The 18,763-nt window shown below is 52.9% G+C and overlaps 1 protein-coding gene and 1 non-coding gene across 25 annotated transcripts in view; both read left to right on the plus strand.

Moving 5' to 3' along the window:
- Positions 1-18,763, plus strand: part of MYT1L (myelin transcription factor 1 like) — a 398,154-nt gene that overhangs the window by 198,893 nt on the left and 180,498 nt on the right. The window lies entirely within an intron of this gene.
- On the plus strand, positions 18,161-18,232 carry TRNAC-GCA (transfer RNA cysteine (anticodon GCA)). Its single transcript has one exon. It is a non-coding gene; the product is annotated as a tRNA-Cys (tRNA).

The raw sequence follows: 18,763 nt of genomic DNA on the forward strand, positions 1-18,763 counted from the left end.
ACTGCAGGCAGATTCTTTACCAGCTGAGGCCTGAAGATCCCCAAGTCTCCATCCAAGCTGGCCCTGTCTGGGTACCCAGTGGAAGGAGCCAGGGAAGGTGCTCCCCACGTTACACTCAAAGTCTTTACCTCCGTGACTCGTGGAAGACGACCCCAAAACCACAGGAAGCAGCAGGAGTCGCATGAGTGACCGAGCACAAAGACCTTCGGTGTCCGTGATGGCCGCTCAGGCCCCAGGCAGCCAGCCCCGGGTCAGTGCCGCTGTAGACGGGAACCGGCCACTGCTGGACGGGCCCCTGGGGTGTCCCATCCACATAATGTGTGCGCAGGGGCCGCTCACTCAGAAAGATGCCTGTGCTCGCAGCTCCCCCGGCCCCCGCCCCAGAGAGTACTGCTCAATTCTTATTTGAAAGTGTAACCTTCTAATTCCACCCCCAGCGTGGTGTCTGGGTGCAGTACCTCGACATCACTCGGGGCGGATTTCCTCCCACCTTCAGAGAGCGGTGAGTCTCCGGGAGGACCCTGCCTCCGGGGGTCAGGTTGCCCCATACCTCGACATCACTCGGGGCGGATTTCCTCCCACCTTCAGAGCGGTGAGTCTCCTGGCGACCCTGCCTCCGGGGGTCAGGTTGCCCCCTGCAACTCCTTTTGCTGTTGTTCTTGGTTGGCCCCTTTTTTTCTCTCGTGATTTCATCCGTATGGAGCTTACGATCTGCCCCGCTGCACCCATATGGAGGATGTGAGGTAGTTCCAGCATGACCTACACAGAGCCATTTGTTCTCATATTCAGAGTGTTTTAAAAGTCCATCAGTGACTCACAGGAGATACCAGAATTGGAAAGCCTAACCTCTCTTAAAAGGAGTCTCGCACCTAATTGAAAAGGATTGGCCAGAGGTGATGGCAACACGTCAGTGTCTGCCCTTTCCAAGGAGCTGGGAAGCCAGTTCTGTATTCACAGCTGCTGTATTTACAGCACCGGTCTGTGCCAACTTCACTTCCACCCCAGGAGCCACCCCTTTGCGGCCCTTTTACTGTACCCAGAAACCAGTGTGAGATCAGCTTTTGTTCCTCCAGGAGGAGGGGGCCCAGTGTCTGCAGGGCGGGTGCCCGCAGGGGCAGGAGGGGAGAAAGGGGGCAGGAGGGGAGGGAGGGGGCAGGAGGGGGTGGCCAGGGGAAGGGACAGGTGGGCCTGGGCTGGCACACTGCTTGACCGGATGCGGGGGACACGCTTGTGCGCGCACACACGGGAGGCTGCAGTCATCAGGACTCAGGCTGCTCGTCCTAATTGGTCCAATTCATCCAATATGGCGGCTCTCAGCATCGGGTGATGCCCTAGTCGTCTCACTGGCCACTGGCCAAGCCATCACTCAGAGGCTGTCCCCCTGGGCCCCGCCGTGGACTCAGAGCTCGGGGCTAACCTCCTTGTTTGGGGAGCAGGAGGCCGGCTGCCTGGGGGTGACGAGCCGCTGCCTCACTGTCTCGGGACCTGCTGCCTGACTTTGAGGACAGCAAGGATGAAGCCCTGCAGGGCGCCGGCACAGGCAGGGCTCAGCGCGTTGTGGCTGTCGAGGGGTGATTAGTTTTTTAATGTGGGTCCTTGTGGAGGACATTGTAAATATATTTGTCTCATGGCTGCTTTGTTGCCGCGGCGGGTGAGTTTTTTTTCACCCCAAACATTGAAATCCTCACATGTAAGCCACCCCATGCAGAGATTTCTTTGCGAATTAAAGGGAAATATGCAGACTTGTGAACGTGCAAAGGAATTTTCTAAACCTCCTCTTGGGGATGGTGTCCATAGCAACAGTAGGCTCTGCGGTGGAGGAATTCTCAATTAGCACTAAATACACCGAGGCTGGGACCAGGTTTCCATGTACAGAGCATCCATCTTTACAGGGATTTCGAGATATTTTGTTCTTTATGACATTACATGATATTAAAATAATATACTTTCGCGCTGTTTGCATTTATTATGTGCAGGACTTCCGGCGTGTATTCAACAGGAGAGCTGTCGTAGATGCTCTGGGTGGATGCGGTTAGATGCAGATCAGGACAAGGGCTCCTACTGAGATGAGAATCTGGGCTCCGTTTGACCTGGACAATTGGCTTAACCTGCACAGGACCCGGTGCTTGAGGGCTCAATTAATTAGATTATATACATTCCAAGAGGTATTGTCTTGTGAAGAGTGAAGAGTCAAACAGAGCAGTGCAGAGCAGACAGACCACTGTCTCTGTAATAAATGCGAGAGGATGGGAGGCTTTGTGTGTAGACATGCAGAGAATGTCTGAGGCTCCCTCAGAATCCGAGGACAAGGTTTACAGGCACTGGGGGGCTAGAATCCGGCAGACGCTGAGAGATGAGCAAGGAAAGATGTTTCACAGTAGATCCTGACTGCCGTCTGGTTTTAAACCATGTTAACACTTTGCCTGTAAAAATTTAATTTAAAAAGAAAATACAGATTTGTTTCATCCATGGCCCGAACCAGTCCATGGACGATAATTCTCATAACAGTGCTGTTCAGGCATTCACAGCTCACAGAATATGCACATGGCTTTCTGCCAGGATTGTGCACAAGCAAGTCAGGTTTCCTGCAGGGGAGGTCTAGGAGACCGGGGCAAGCTCGAAAATAACTCAAACAAGTCCACGCGGCGGTGCTGTGTCTCCCGGCAGGGATTCAGTGAACTAGAATGACAGTCGGGGCGGGGGATCAGAAAGGTTTCCTGTGTACGTGATCTGGGAAAGGACGCAGAGGATAAGGAGAGGGTGCTCGATTTGTCTGGAATCAGGACCCACACAGGCGCTTGGAATGGAGACGCTTCATCACAGAGCCTGCTTTCTGAAAAGGTCGTGACTGCTGATTCTCTCAGATGAAGTCATCCAGTAATAGCTGCCATTTCACAATTTATAGAACAGATGCAGGATGAAGTATTTAAGTGCATTATCTCCTTTAATCTTTAAACCCTATCAGTGGATGGGTAAATGGATGGATGGATGGGTGGATTTAGCATTTGGGGAAATTCACTTTGCTTTAATGTTACAATTTCATTTTACCGATATTAAAAATAGTGCTTAGAGGGGTGAAACAACCCACACGAGGTTCATGCCGAGCCCACGGTGGAGGAGGATCGGGTCCTTGACACGAAGCTTTTCACATCTGAGCACTTGGAAACCAGGCTCTCACCCTGCCCGTGGGGGAGAGAGAATACCTCCCTCATAAAAGTGATTTTATAAAATGCTTATTGCGAACTCACGTTCTTTCAAGGCCTATCCAGAGACATGTAAATAGCATATAAAAGATCAATCAAACGTAATCAAGAATTATTTTAAGATGGCGGTGACTCTGTGTCCAGCTCTCTGGAGGGCACTGGACAGTGCTGCCGGGCAGCTGTTCGCAGGAGGGAAGGCCCTGCTCTGCCCAGCCCAACGACAGGCGGCCTGTGTGTGTGTGTGTGTGTGTGTGTGGCGGGGGGACCTGGGCTCCAGGTGGGCCTGGACTTTTGTGTTCATGTACTTACACTTCGTGTCTTTAGTATCAAAAGTGTGGCAGAATATTATTGAATTGTGTCAGCGTTTATGTTAGTCTTCGGTTCAATGTGGAGATAAAAGGTGATATTTCATTTGTGCCTCCCTGCCATGAGTTTGGAGCCAGGGCTTAGCAAAGAGAGTCGTGAGCAGGGATTGGTTGAGCAGAAAGAACAAATTTAAGAGCCAGGACAGACGTGCTGCAGAGGAGGTGACCCACCCAGAGACAGTCGCTTCTGCGAAGAACCAAATGAAAGGTCCCACCAGTCGGCCCCTCTCTGTGTGTGCTCTCATAGTTTCTCTAAAATGTATCTGAATTATTTCCGCCTCCCACGCTGCCAGCTCCTTCCTTTTCTTGGAGATTTTTATCTGAGATCTCAGGGGCTCATGTGTATGCGGGCAGGGGCTGATGAGGGAGCGGAGGCCCCTCCAGCCCTGACGTCATCAGCAGCGTGGATGATGTCATCAGCAGCCTGGGTGACGTCACCAGCAGGATCACCGGGATTCCCTGAGCTGTGGTCAGCCGTGGACAAGGGTCCACCACCCTCCGATCAGGCCGGCCTCCTCGAAGGGTCCGGGTTTGGGGTGATTTCTCCTGAACTGGTCTCCGCAGTGAATCCTTCCCTGATCTACTGCAAGTTTTGGTTCAAAGCCTCGGGGAGATTTCCCCTGTCTTCTGCTGACCCCTCTCTTCCCAAAGATAAAAGCGTGAAGCCCGGTCTCCCGGGTGATAGTGAGACCTGGGCCAGCTCAGAAGCAAGGGGGCTTGGAGCCTCGACCCCTCGGCAGACACTGCTGTTTCTTTTTGATCTGAGGTCTTTCCCATTTCCTTCAGCTTCCCATTTCCTGTCTATGCTCATGGATCACTTGCCTACTCAGAGTCTCTGGAAGGAAACAAGATGGAGTGACCTGAGCGCTACTTAAAGATCCTAGCCTTTCTAAGGCCTGTGTCGGTTATGAAGCTCACGACGTCCGCTGCAGGGCTGCACAAGTTGCCTTGCAGGGAGGTGTCCGTGACCTTGGCAGGCTGTCTCGCGAGCTCAGGTTAGTTGCAGACAAAGGCTGCACACAAAGGCTACAGTATTTTCACTCTTTGTTAGGATATTTTGGTCAGCATTTCAAGTGAAACAAAGTGGATTTTGACGAGTAAATGTGTGGGCTCTACCTCCTCACTGCATTAAGTAACAACCAGCTCTTACGTAATGATATAAGTGACGTAATGACAACCTGCCTGGAGAAAGTGCTGGAGGGACTCTGCTGGTAGCCCAGTGGTCAAGACTGCGTTTCCACTGCAGGCACACAGGTTCTATCCCTGGTCAGGGAACTGAAGATTTGGCATGCCGCACGGTGCAGACAAAAAAAAAAAAAAAAAAATAGCAAAAAGAAACAAACTGCTGGATGTCCCTACAAGCCTTTCTTTCTTTGCACTAATTCTTCGAAGGAGATTCCATTTTGAGATCTGTTTGCCATGAACCTTCCACAGGCTTTTGTGTATTAGCAGCCAATGGTTCCCTATTTTTTTTAAATCATCTCTACTTTTTTTTTCCAAAAGTGAGAAGAAGCAAATGAGTCCAAAATTGAAGCATAAAATCCTCTGTCAGGACTGCAAGCAAAATGCTCAGCTTTATTTTGATGGAAGCAGACCCGATTCCCTGTTGAAAGTCAAAGTGTTAGTTGCTCAGTCGTGTCCAGCTCTTTGTGATCCCATGGACTGTAGCCGCCCAGGGTTCCTCCATCCATGTGGTTTTATAAGCAAAAATACTGGGGCGGGTTGCCATTTCTTTCTTCAGGGATCTTCCCAATCCAGTGATTGAACTCCAGTCTCCTGCATTCCAGGCAGTTTCTTTACCGTCTGAGCCACTAGGGAAGCGCGGAAGCTGGTAAGAGTCAGAGAAAATGACTGGGTGAGGGTCAGCTGTGTGGCAACAATGATTTAAATTTTGGGAGTGTCATCTCAGCCAGAGGACCATGTCGTGCGGGGAAAAGCGGACGAGGGTAGGTTTCCGGCCTTTGGGAGAGTGAGGTGTGCTGTGCTGCAGAGAGCCCATGTCTTTGCCTCCAGATGAAGCTGCTTTCCATCCCAGAGGGCTCATGCTGAACCTCATGGTCCTGCCAGGATGCTCTGCTTTCTGGGATCCAGGACATGTTCCGGTCTCTGCCCCATGCCGCTCGAGGCTGCTGGGGAGCAGGTGTCCAGTGGGTGGTCCGGCTCCTGCTGTCCTCCCTGCAGAGGTGACCGGTGCCGTGTAAGCTCACCCCAGCATCAACGTGGAGGCGGAAGATGCCTGCAAACCCGCCTTTCCTGTGACCTCTGCTTCTCTCACGACTGGCATCTTGGCCCCAAGAAGCCAGCTGTCAAGTCAAGTCTAGCTTGGTTCTTTGTTTTCCCAAAGGCCACCCCAGGTTCTGCCCTGGAGGCTGCTGGGCCAGATGATTCTCTGTCGTGGGAGCCGCCCTGGGCTTCCTAGGACACTGGGCAGAAATCTCAGTCCCTCCCAGCAGACCCCGGAAGCCCTCCACTTCCTCCGGGGTTGTAACACGCTAGACGGCTCCACATCACTGTCTTCCGTGGGGGGTGTGGTTGCCTGCTAATCAGGAACAGGGCAGAAGTCTAACGGTTCAGGATGCTCCAACGAGTCATCGACGTGAACCCCGCCTCGGTCACGTGACTCGGGCCTGGCTGAGGGGTTTAGCCTCCATGTCATATTCTTTTATGTTCAGACTCTTAAAAAAAGCACAAAATATTGGTGTGACTGGAAAGACAATAGCTGTCTCCTGAAGGAGAAATCATTTCTAAAGGCCAGTAGTTATGCAGGTGTCTCTGATATGAGAAGGAAATGGCAACCCACTCCAGTGTTCTTGCCTGGAGAATCCCAGGGAAGGAGAGCCTGGTGGGCTGTCATCTCTGGGGTTGCAGAGTCGGACATGACTGAAGCGACTTAGCAGCTCTGATATATGGGCTTATTTATCAGAATAAATGTGATTATTTAAGTAAAATGCTTATTATGTGTCCAGTGAATGTGAGGGAGAAGTCAGGACTCCTGCGTCCACTGTGCTGTGTCCCTGGAGGCAGAGGTGTCGCTCAAGTCTGCAGACGTGGACAGGCACTAACTTGCTGGCTGCCGGCCACCTCGGGTCACTTTGAGGAAAGCCACCGTCAGCTGGGAGCTCCGCGTGGATGGCAATGTGTTCAGAGTCCCTTACTGGCCCTGCCAGTGGTCCTGATGACCTGAGAAGATACATAAGCTCCGCATCTGTCCTCAACAAGCCTGTCCTCACGCGGAGTGAGAGACAGGGGCTGAACGCGAGCGGGACAGCTGGACACCGGCTGGACGCCAGGGGCCCTGGACCTACAGAGGCCTCTCAGGAGCCGCAGACATGGCATGTCTGGCGGGTATTTGAATCAGTTTCACAGCCCGCGCTGTCCAGGCATGTGGGTCACTATGACAGGGGGACCCCTGTCCCAACCTCTGGTCCAGGAGAACACGGAAGTCTCTCCTTCCCTTTGGGATGTCACGGATGCTGGAGGCGGCTGCTCCCCCAGCCCTGATGGAACCTTCCTCGAGGCAGCCCGACCCCTGCCTCGGGGCCTCCAGGGTGAATGCCCAGCTCAGATCTGCCATCGACCTTGAAAGGCTGATCTTCCCCTGACATTGTGGACACAGCTCGAAAGTCAAGGTCCTCCCAGAGAGGAAGTGGCAGCAGAGGGCGCATGGGAAGGAAGCGGGAAGACGCGGGTGCGATCAGGGCTTCCCAGGGAGCGGGACCTCAGTGCGGACCGCACGCAGGCCCCTGTGCCCTCCCGCTGCACCCACCTCCTCCCTGCTCCGGTAACCGGGATGTTCTCAGGCCCGGGCCAGGCTGACCACCGCCCCGAGACACCCCGGCCACACCCGCTGTGAGGTCAGCGTCCTGAACACAGGGCTGCGAACCTCATGACCGAGTGTCTGTTACAACAGCATTGTCTGCCTTGATTTTTCTGTCTTGGTTTGTCTGGTGAACTTTCTGGAGAACAAAATCTTATGAGGGTCCAGCTGCCTGTTCCATGGGCTCCTGGACTGATTTTCCGATGCATTTTCCCTGCCTTCTAGAGAAATCGCAGTCACACATCACCTTACCTTGGGGGTGGGGGCAAAGGAGCCACCGCCACAAACACCAAGTCTCCTCGGAAAGGGCCTCTTCCCTCCGGCCTGAAGACAGGCTGCACACGGCCCCGCTCGGCCGCCACGGTAAGGAACGTTCCTTACTGCTCACCGCGCGCCCGCAGTTCTGCTCTGTGCATTGAGGATCTTTATTCCTCCTTCACTCTTCATAAGTGTCCTGAAAGTTGGATATTTCTTTACACCTGCACGTGGAAACGAGATTGTCTGAGATGCCATCAGAAAGCTCAGGCAGAGGTCCACCGAGGTGACTGTGGCCACAAAGCTGGCACGTGGCCAGGGCAGTCGAGGAGGCTGAATAGACCTGATTTTGTGCGGCTGTGGCTTCCGCACGAGGGGCGCCTGGCCTCGGGGCCTGGGGACCTCTGCTTGCTGGAGCTCTGGGTGGGGGAGGGGCTGCTCCCCCGGAGCCTGGAAGCCCGTCAGGAGCAGCCTGCGCCCCTCCAGCGCCCGGGGTGCATTGGAAGGCAGATGGCTCTCTCCCCAGTGACCTCCTCTCACAGTCCTCCTCCGGGTCTGTGGTCTGTTGCCAGGTAACAAAGCCCAGCAGCTCTCAGAGGCTTCAGGGAGCTGCCCCCATGGTCTCTGGCGCTGCATGTGGGGGAGCCAGGCTTAGCTGAGCGGGACCCCGTCTCGGGCTCTCCCAGGGGGCGGGCAAGCTGTCAGCTGGGACCAAGTCTCCCAGGGTCTCCCCTGGGGCTGGAGCCACAGCCCAGAGGAGGCACCAGTGAGGATCGGGCCCTTGGGGGCTGGATGAAGCCTCCACTCACTGCTGGCAGTTGGCTCCGGGCTGCTTGGCCCTGGAAGAGCCCGAAGACGACCAGAACCGGGGACCAGCGGTGGAACCCTGTGTGCCTGAGGCTCAGCCTGGAAGGGACAACTTGCCCCCTTGGCCGAGTTCTGTTTGGATAAGTGAGCCCCCCATCACACCCAGAGAAGGGCGTCCCTCCTCTCAGTGAACGCCTGGGTGGGAGCCAGCCGCCCTGAGGGCAGGGGCTGGGCCTTCTGTCATGCGGGTGGTCGTCACTCGGCTTCTGTACTGAACCACACACAGCCCCGCCTGCCCCCCAACACACACAAGCTGCTGCTTCCTTGGCACCAAGTCTGGGCATCTCTTCTCTGATCCGTCCCATCCTCCTGCCAAGGGGTCCCAGCCCTCCTCCTCCTTGGGGCTGATTCCGCGATATTTTAGGATTCTAGGTGCTGGAGAGGTGGCTGGCGGTTGCTGGTGAGGGGCGAACGGCACCCAGCTTGACGTTGTCAGTTCAGCAGCTGCAGACGGCGCTACGGTGGAGGCCTCTGCCCAGGGTGCCTGTGGCTGTCCCCCCAGAGGGCGGGGACGACAGGGGTGTCCGCCCACTGCCCACCCCAACCGCCACGCACAGAGCACCCCTCTGCCAACCAGGCCATGACGTGGCAGGAGCCTAAGAGGCTGGCAGGCCTGTCAATCATCGGGTCTCAGCTCAGGTGGAGCCTGGCAGGGCTTGGCACTCGGAGCCTCCCAGCCCTGAAGGTGTCCTGAGAAAAGTGGCGGCAGGTGGGGAGGGGGGTTTACTGTGGAGCCCCTGCCCCTGGACAGCGGGGCGTCATGTGAACTAGGAGGACCGTCCACACCGTCCCCACAGCACGGGCAGGTCTCCGGGGAGGCTCACGGGTGCTCCCGAGCCTTACCTTCAGGGGTCCCGAGACAGCCCAGCAGCAGACCCCTAAGGCATCCTGATGGGGGCCGGGGGGCCGGGGGGCCACAGGCTGCTTCCTCCCGGCAGTCCTCTGCTGCAGGCCCGGCCGGGGGCTGGTGGGGGGAACTGCTTGGGGTGGTGGGCACAGAACTGGAGATGACAGCACCTCCTGACGCCGCTGGCTTTATTCCTAACCATGAGGGCACCCTCCTTGGCATGCAGGGACCTCTGGGAGAGCTCCCCCAGTGTTCTGGAAGGTTGGAAACCATCTGACTCCAGCGTGAACTCGGCCTATGCAAGCAGCCTTCTGATGAGGTCATGAAGCTTTATTTCTGAGACTCTGTCCCCTCGTGAGCGTGACTGTTGGACGTTAAGTTCCAATAAAATGCTTCCGTGTGATCATGTCACTATAAACGGTAGAATGCTATACACCATACTGGGGGGAAGCCTGTTCTTTCACTGTGATTAATTATAAAATGATTAGTTCCTAAGTTTTTGCTAAAAAGAAACATTGTGGTCTAGTGGCCGTAGAGTGGTCAGAATTTCTGATGTCTGGTCTTGCGTTCACAAGAGATGCTGGCCACTGACGTGCTTGTCTGTGGAATCATTTGCTGATGTAAAAATGGGTGAGTGTTCAAACAAACGGCCAGCAGGAAGCCACGGTACCAGATACGCTAACTTTATACCAGACACGTCAGGGCCCCTCTGGCTGACGAGCCTGGTGCGGGGTTCGGCTCCTTCGCCCCCGTGGGAGAGCTTCCGTGCGGTCCTGTCTCCAGTTTGTGGGTCACCCACCCCCCGGCAGGTGCAGCACTGATTTTATCCCGACTGCGACCCTCCTACCTCTCTCTGTGGCTAATTCTAGTCTGTGGCTGGGGGGGGGTGGATCTTTTCCGGTAGTTTCCAGCGTCTTTTTCTGTTGATGGTTGTTCAGCAGTTGTGATCTTGGTGTTTTCGGGGCAGAGCACACGCCCTTTCATTCTTCCGTGTTGTTTGGGACTGAGGTGTACACTCTGTTTATTGCTAAAATAGGTAATAAGCCAGCACCTACTTTGTAACACAGGGAACTCTGCCCAATACTCCATCGCGACCTAAAGGGGACAAGCGTTTGAGAAAGAATACATACATGTGTGTGTGTAACCGAATGTACCGTACTCCTGCATCTAACACAACTTTGTTATCAACTATACTCCAATATAATTTTTTTTAAAAGACATTAAAAACCCACATAAGAGCCAAAGGTTGAGTCCCACGCTGAGCCCATCGGTGTTGACAACCATGCCACCCAGGAGGCAGCTCTGCAGGACACCTGGGATTGGCCCAGATCCATCTGAGGGGCAGCTGGCCCGGTGGGAGTGGGAGCCAGGAGCACTGCCCACTCCAGGAGCACGTTTACGGTCACTGACGGCATTTAGAAACCGAAGTGAAAATGCCGCTGACTAGAGAAAGGGCCCACTGTATCCCGGGCTTGCTCTGCCATGGAAATGCGCGTTCTTGATGCTTTTACTGAGAGTTATTCCAGGTGCCCTAAAAGTCCCCCATTAAAGAGCGTGCAGCTCAGCGCTTCAGCGGGTCCACAGAGCTGTGCAGCTCTCACCTCGACCTCGGCAGGACTTCAGCTCCCCAGCAGGGGCACTCCCCTCAGCCCACTCCCCTTCCTCTCTCCCCAGCCCTTGGTAACCGGGAGCCTGCTTGCCATTTCGAAGGACTTACCTCTTTTCTGCTTCTTCCGTTTCACATAATTGGAATCAAACAATACGAGGTGGTTTTGTGATCTGTGTTTTTTTCATTTAGCATTATTTCCAAGGCTCATCCCTGGTCTAACACCTATTGGAACTTCATCCGTTTCTATGAATGAGCAGCGTTTCTTTGGCTGCATGTATTACAGTTCATTAGTTGATGGAAATTGGAGTTTCCCTGTATTTAGGCTATTAGAAATCATGTTTCAGTGAACACATACATACACGTTTTTGTGCGGGTATGTTTTCATTTCTCTTGGATAGAAGTGAAATTGCTGCTGCTAAGTCACTTCAGTCGTGTCCGACTCTGTGCGACCCCATAGACAGAAGCCCACCAGGCTCCCCCATCCCTGGGATTCTCCAGGCAAGAACACTGGAGTGGGTTGCCATTTCCTTCTCCAATGCATGAAAGTGAAAATGAAAGGAAGTCGCTCAGTCGTGTCCGACTCTTAGCAACCCCATGGACTGCAGCCTACCAGGCTCCTCCATCCATGGGATTCTCCAGGCAAGAGTACTGGAGTGGGGTGCCATTGCCTTCTCCAAGTGAAATTGCTATCATACGTTAATTCTGCATTTAGTATTTTTAGAAACTGCCAAGATATGACCAAAGTAGCTGTAATATTTTACATTTCCACCGCTGATTTCTTCACATCCTTCCTACCAGTTTTTATTTTCCTTTTTTTAAAAAATATATGTAATAGGCATCCTATTGTATATAATAGATATTGACCATAAGTGTTATGGTTTATTTCTAGATTCTCAGTTTTTTTCTGTTGATCTACAGGTCTGTTCTTAAACCAGCATCACACTGTTTCAGTTACTTGTTTTTTGTATAATTTTATTTGTTTGTTTGTTTAATGATTTATTTATTGACTGATGTATTTTTGACTGTGCTGGGTCTTTATGGCAATGCGGGCTTTTCTCCAGTTGTGGTGAGCAGGGGCTACTCTCTTAACTGTGGTTCATGGGCTCAACAGTGTGGTTCCCGGGGTCTGGAGCGCAAGCTCAGTAGCTGTGGTGTGTGGTCTTTCTTGCTCTTCGGCAGGTGGGATCTTTCCAAACCAGGGATCAAACCCGGGTGCCCTGCACTGGCAGGCGGATTCTTTACCACTGAGCCACCAGGGAAGCTCTCAGTTGCTTCTTTAGTTTTTTTTTTTTTGTAGTAGTAATAGTAGTAGTTTTTGAAGTTAGGGACTTTGATTCCTCCAACTCTGTTCTTCCTTTTCAAGCTGTTTTGCTTATTTTGGGTTCTTAGCATCACCATATGAATTTTAGAATCAACTTAGTTTCATTTAAAAAACAGCTGGGCTTTTGTTAGGGTCTGTTCTGAATCTGTAGATCAATTTTGGGAGTGTTGCCAAAATGGACATGGGGCATGGGATGGCTTTCCATTTAAGTTCTTACAATAGTATTTTGTAATTTTTAGTTTATGTCTCTTGCCCTCTTTTGTTAAATTCTGTACATTTTTTAAATCTTGCATTGTGTGCCCTCCTGCACAAGAGCGGAATTTATCAGGCTGACTTTTCATCTCAATTATTGAGAGTGTCTTCTCCTTCTAAACAGCCTTTTCTGTTCTTCTGGACACCACCTCAGCTGTCTCAGCACTGGCTCCTCAGGGGCACATCTGCATTTCTGCCTGTTTCTGCACGTCTACACATTCCTTTTAAATGGACCATAACTGATATCTCCTTTATTTCTAACCATGCCCCACCCACCCTATGAGTTTCTCCAGGCCTTGACTGAAACTCTCATTCCCAGGAGGGCGGGCATCTTTGTTTCTGGATTTCTCTGCAGCACAGACGTCACCTCTCACTGTATTTACTGAAGGTGCTAGCATGGCCCACATGTATTGCAATAAACTCAGACTCGCAGTGGCCATGAGTCTCAGGCCAGCTGATAGGAAAACTCAGTGGAGTGTTTGTTATTTCTATTGACTGAGGCTGAATAGCACAATTCAAAGGAAAGAATATAACTTTTGTGTGAAGCTAAAAATAAAACAGTTGGCATGTTTTAAAAATAAAAAATTGCTTAAGAGCAAGGATTGTTAACTGACCCAGGTTACAGAAGTAGGAGAGATTTCTACCTTGATTTATAGTTTCTCAATCACCCACAAGATAAGTGAAATGGTTATAAAATTGGTTTATTCTATTTCTATTACTCTGGAGTTTTTTAAACAGTATAGCTTCATCAACATTCACTGAGTAATTTCTTTTCATTAGCCTGGGCCTTGCTTGGAGCGTGTGAAGCTACCACAGTGTCCAGACCTTAAGACCCTTGTTGGCGAGACGAGGGATTCCGGTGGAGGTTGTGGGGAGGAGGTCAGAGGTCAGGGGGTCAGAGCTGCAGGAGAGGGGGGAGCCCTGCCTCGGCCCACGGGGACCGGGAAGGCGTGAAGGGAGGCTTTTCTGGAAACAGGGTGACCCCTCCTCTCAGGCTGGAGGACAAGTTAGGAAGAAGGATGCATAACCACGTGGCCGTGTGCGGGTGAGAATCGCTGAGATGTGTGGCCTGGGTCACAGAGGCTGGAGGGAGAGTCTGAAAAGGGGCTCCCGGGCCTGCAGAGGGGCTGGGGTGGCCGCGGAGCAGGGCCGGTTGGTGTTTGTGGTCAGGGGAGCCAGGGAGGGCGTTTAAAGGTGGGGGAAGTGGGTGGTCACTGAGACACTTCGTGGAGCCGTGCATGGGGAGGGTGACACACAAGGGCAGCGAGCAGCGTGGGGGTCTCTGCTCCCCTATGGAGGGGGGCGGGCCCTGGACTCAGGCAGGAGCGAGAGGACCACAGAAGAGGGGGTGGTCTGGGGAGGTCTCAGTTACAGCAAGAGCCAGAAGGAGCAGAGAGTGTCTCTGATGCCTTTGGTGGGGTGAGGGGAGTCCTCTGCCGGAGGAGGACCCTCGGGGACCGGCAGGTCCTTACCTTAGCTCGGCTGGCATGTGGCGAGTCTGGGGACCTAGGAGACACCCCCCGGGTGGGTAATTTCAGATCTGTGGACCCACAAACTTGAAATCCACTCACATGCTCAGGGCACACTTGAGAACTGTCTGCACAGAGATGGCGCGAGACTCTGAGGGCAAGTGCTGCCCAGGGAGGGTGAGAAGGTCGGCCAAGGCGGCCGCCCGAAAGAGGAGCCTTCATGGTGGAGGGCAGAGAGGGGGACCGCCCAGGGCTGTCCCGGGTGCTGCCACTCGTGGATTTCACAGGATGTGTCCCTTGGGAAACTGTGAGAATCTTCCAGCGGAGCTGATGCGAAGTGTGCTGAGGAGGGCAGCATCTGATGACGGGGCCGGAAGCCCCGATGCTGAAATCTGCACTTGCGACTCTGTACTAATGCATGTCTCCGCCTGGAAGTCCCAGACTTTGGCCAAGCCAAACCAAGCAGAGATCACCTTCCTCCTGCTCCCTGTGACTGTCCCTCCTCCCCGCCCGAGCCTCGACCCCACGCCTCCAAGCTAGCCTGCCTTCCTCCAGAGTCATGTCCCTCATCAGTTCTTCACATTTCAGCCAGAGCGAACTTCAGGTGATGCAAATTCTCTGATCTAGGATCCATACTTACAAATCTTTCATGGTCCGCCTGACTTGCATTAGAACAAAGTTCCATCACCTTCTCCACCCTCTTTTTCAGCCTATCCCAGCTTACCCGGTAGGTGTTAATATGGGAAGTCTCCCCCCTCCAGAACTGAGAAATATGTCCTTCCAGGGTGAGCCTGCAGCAGCCTGTGGTCCCTGGGTCACAGCAGCGTCTGTGATCTGTTGGTGACGCCCCTTTCACTTGTCAGCATCCCCCAGTGGATAGAGAACTCGCTGAGGACAGGCCAGTCCCCTGTTTCTGTGTTTATGCCCAGGGCTGCCTGTAACTCCGCACACAGCTCTGCGTAGATACTTGATTGAAGTAGTGAGTCAGTGATGGTTAAACATTATCCTACCCTCATTATGAATGGAGACCTCACAGCACTTTTACCAACCACTGGCTCCTATGACTATATACATTTTAAAGAAATAGAACTACACTTCTTTTAAAACCTTTCAGAAATTCAAATTGGCTTTCCCCCAATTAGCCAGGATTTGTGAGGTTTTACTACATATTAACGTTTTTATTTCCGCCGCGTAAATCGGAAGGCCACCGGAGGATCGGATTTATCTGCGCATTTCACTCTGAAGCACCACTCTTGCGTCCATTCAAACTTGAGCCCGAATCTGCTTTTCCCACGGGTGTTATTATTAGCATTACCCCTAGCATTAATCCTTCCTACATTGTGTTAGTATCATTCCGTACTTCCTAAAGTGTTCTTACCACTTTTGTCCCATGTTGATCTTCAAAATAATTCATTGGGAATGCAGATAAAGTATAATTATAGACATTTACCGCAAGTACATATTCAAATAGGGGTTAAATGACTCTTTCAAGGACAGTCAAATAAATGATCATGCAGATGAAACCCACATATCCAGTGCTCATTCCATTCATGCAGCTTTGGTCTTTTCCTTAAAATCCACATGAATATTAGCGATTATTATTGATTTCTTACTTCCGAGCTAGTGAACTATTGTAACTCCTGCCTGTCTATCCGAACAGCTGAGTTTGAGAGAGGACTCTCAGGTCCGTGCATCCTGGCACGGTTGATACAGTGGACGTGAAGATGTGTTCAGCACAAGCACGGTTCACAGTTCTCTCTCACTCTCCAGGGCAAAGTGAGCTGAACCTACCTCAGATTCCACGAAGAGCAGACTGGCTCCATGCCCGGCCCCCTTCCCCAGGACCGCGTCCGCGCCCTCTCACGCTGCGGGCAGCCCGCCCCGTCGGGCTCCGAGCTTGCCGAGGGGCCGGACGGCGCGTGTGCGATCCTGGCGCGCCCTCCCAGCGCAGTCCCTCTGCCAGCGGGCAGGGCCGGCAAACCACTCAAGGGTGGACAGAGAAGTGGGCGGATGGACGGACAGCTGCAGAGGAAGTGGCAGCCGGACGGTGCCTTGCAGGGGAAGAAGCAGAGTGAGAAGCTGCCAGTCTTACTCGGATAGCGTTCCCTGCTTCTCCTGAGAGACGGTGGAAGGGAGCAGCAGGCGAGGGCGAGATGGGTTTTCAGTTCAGAGGGGAGTCTTCCTCCCTGGCCACCGAGGGGGTGGGAATCGTCAGCGACCGTCTCTCTCCTATTCTGTGTCTCCGTCGCCCCGCGTCTGTCTCTTGGTCTCTCCATGACTGTCTCTGTGTGTCTGTCTCCCTGTCTCCATCTTCCTTTCTGTCTCACACACCCATAAAGAAGGCAAAAAGGACACAGGTATTCATCTCTAAAACGGTCAGTAATTGTAGTGCTGGATCACAAAAGACCGACCATGATCTCTTAAGATGTGAGGTGGGCCAGTCTGGCACCATTGTAGGAATATCTTCTTCCCCCGTGAAGGTAAAACTAGGGGAAAAACACAAGAAAACAAGTACTTTCAGAGCAAGCACAAAGTTGTTTCCTAAAAACCATGTACTTGATTCACAACAGTGGCTGAAACTTAGGCCGGTCCTTGCCAGAGCGCGAGCCTGGGGGGGCCCCCAGAAGCACCTCAGAACATGCTGGGGGTGGGGGGTGGGGAATCTCCTCTGTTCATTTAAGACCATTTGTTCCATGGTGCCCTGGAGATCTTATCCCCCAGTGTTCAGAGAGCTGACATTTTTTAAAAGGCTGTTTATTGAAGGCTTTTTTTTTTCCTATTTTTACAAACAGCATTTTTTTGGGAGGCAAAATACTTAGAGCCCTGACTTTATAAACAACTTTATTAAACACCCTTTTGTTACCGAAAGGAGAGGTGGTGAGTCCAGCTGCTTGGCACTCAAAAGCTAGGCGGGTGGAAAGGAAACTTGGCTTTATTCCAGATGCTGGCAAGTGGTGGGGAAGGTGGCGGACACCCGTCCAAAGGCTGATCCCGCACCCTGGGCCCCCGGACCAGCTGGGGATGAGAGCCTTTACAGACAGAGTCGGGGGAAGGTTACATGCAGAAAGAGCGCCGTCATCTCCCACAGTCATCTCCAAAGCTGGTTATCAGTGGCGGGGCTAGCGTCATCTGCGTTGTCTGCGGTGCGTCAGCGGCCGGACTAGCGTCATCTGCGTTGTCTGCGGTGCGTCAGCGGCCGGACTAGCGTCATCTGCGTTGTCTGCGGTGCGGGCAGTGTTCAGTTCCGGGTGCAGTTGTTCCCATTTCCTTGCCGTCAGTTCTCAGAACTGTGGCGGCTCAAGTGCTGGGTACAGTCTGCTCATCCAGCACTTCACTTCTACCTGGGGTTTCCGTGTCTGTAAGAGCTCACAGGAGGTGGCTCAGAATGTTATCTACAGCCCTTGAGAAAGAACTAAAAGTCCTTGACTATGCGTGATGACTACATTATCAGTATTTGGTCTACTTTGCTTTCCTGTTTCCACATTTCTCCTTTCTCTGATTAAACTTATTCTTTGACTAAAGTTTCCCACAGGCAGAAGGCAGGTAGAGGATGTGGGGTTGGGGGCAGGGACCATATTCACTTGTACGGAATACGGAGGCCAGAGAGCTGACGTGGAATCACTGCCTAAACCTCGTCTGAGAGTTAGAAGCGTCCTCTGGCTGAGCAGTTTCCTCGAAGGACACAGTTCTTTGTCCAGTGTTCCACAGCTGGCTCCTCCCCGCTCTCTCGTCCCACCGTCTATGCTCCATGAAGATGGTCCCTCCACAAATCCAGCAGCCTCTGTCTGGGAGGAAAGGGCCCGGCTGCCCAGACACAGAACCGCCCGCTCTTGCATCGCCCCGTGTCAGGAAGGGTGGAGCCCTCAGCGTCTCTGAGACCCTGTGCTCCGCGTGGGAGTGTCTGTACTTGACGAACAGCTTGCCAACTGGAGACCATCTCGTCCACTCCAAATCGCCGTTCTCTCAAGTGCTTGACTTGCTGGCATCCCGGTTTGACCTCAAAGCATGGGTTCCTCTTAACTAAATTTGAAGATGAGACTCTACTCTTTATCTTGAGATTATTTTCGTGGTCTTGTGGTACAACAGGAAAATGCTATTATCTTTCAGATTCCACTTTAAGGTAAATTGTTCAGAAACATGGTTATGTGTGGAGCTTCCCTGGTGGCTCAGTCGGTAAAGAGTCTGCCTGCAATGCAGGAGACCCAGGTTCGATCCCTGGGTTGGGAAGATCCCCTGGAGAAGGAAGTGGCAGCTCACTCCAGTATTCTTGGTGGGAAATCCTGTGGACAGAGAAGCCTGGCGGGGCTGCAGTCCACGGCGTCTCAAGAGTCGGACACGACTCGGCCACCAAACCACCAGCACCCTGTTTAGGTGTCGAGCAAGCAGTGCATTCCGTTTATGTCTGTTGAGGACACAGAGCTCACACTCCAGCATTTCAGGGGCTGTGCAAGTACCCAGGAATGTTGTTCGCTCCCTTCCTGGACTCATCCCGGGAGGCAGGCAGGACTGCCTGGGCAGCGGCGGGAGGCCGGCCGGGCAGTGCCAGTCCCCGTGGCTGCCCTGCCTGCTAGTGGCTCCGCTCCGTCTGGGTCTGTGTTTGCTCGTCCGTGCAGGGAGGGCGCTTTTGTACACGAACTTTCGAACGTTCTAGCCGCAGGACTCTCCTTTCTGTTGATGACCCAGGAAGCTCTTGCTATCAGGCTGGAGTGGGCTGCTTTGGTCAGCATTAGGCATACTCATGGGATTTCCCACTCACCC

The sequence above is a fragment of the Bos indicus genome, chromosome 8 (genome assembly GCF_029378745.1).
Source record: "Bos indicus isolate NIAB-ARS_2022 breed Sahiwal x Tharparkar chromosome 8, NIAB-ARS_B.indTharparkar_mat_pri_1.0, whole genome shotgun sequence".
Lineage (NCBI taxonomy): Eukaryota > Metazoa > Chordata > Mammalia > Artiodactyla > Bovidae > Bos > Bos indicus.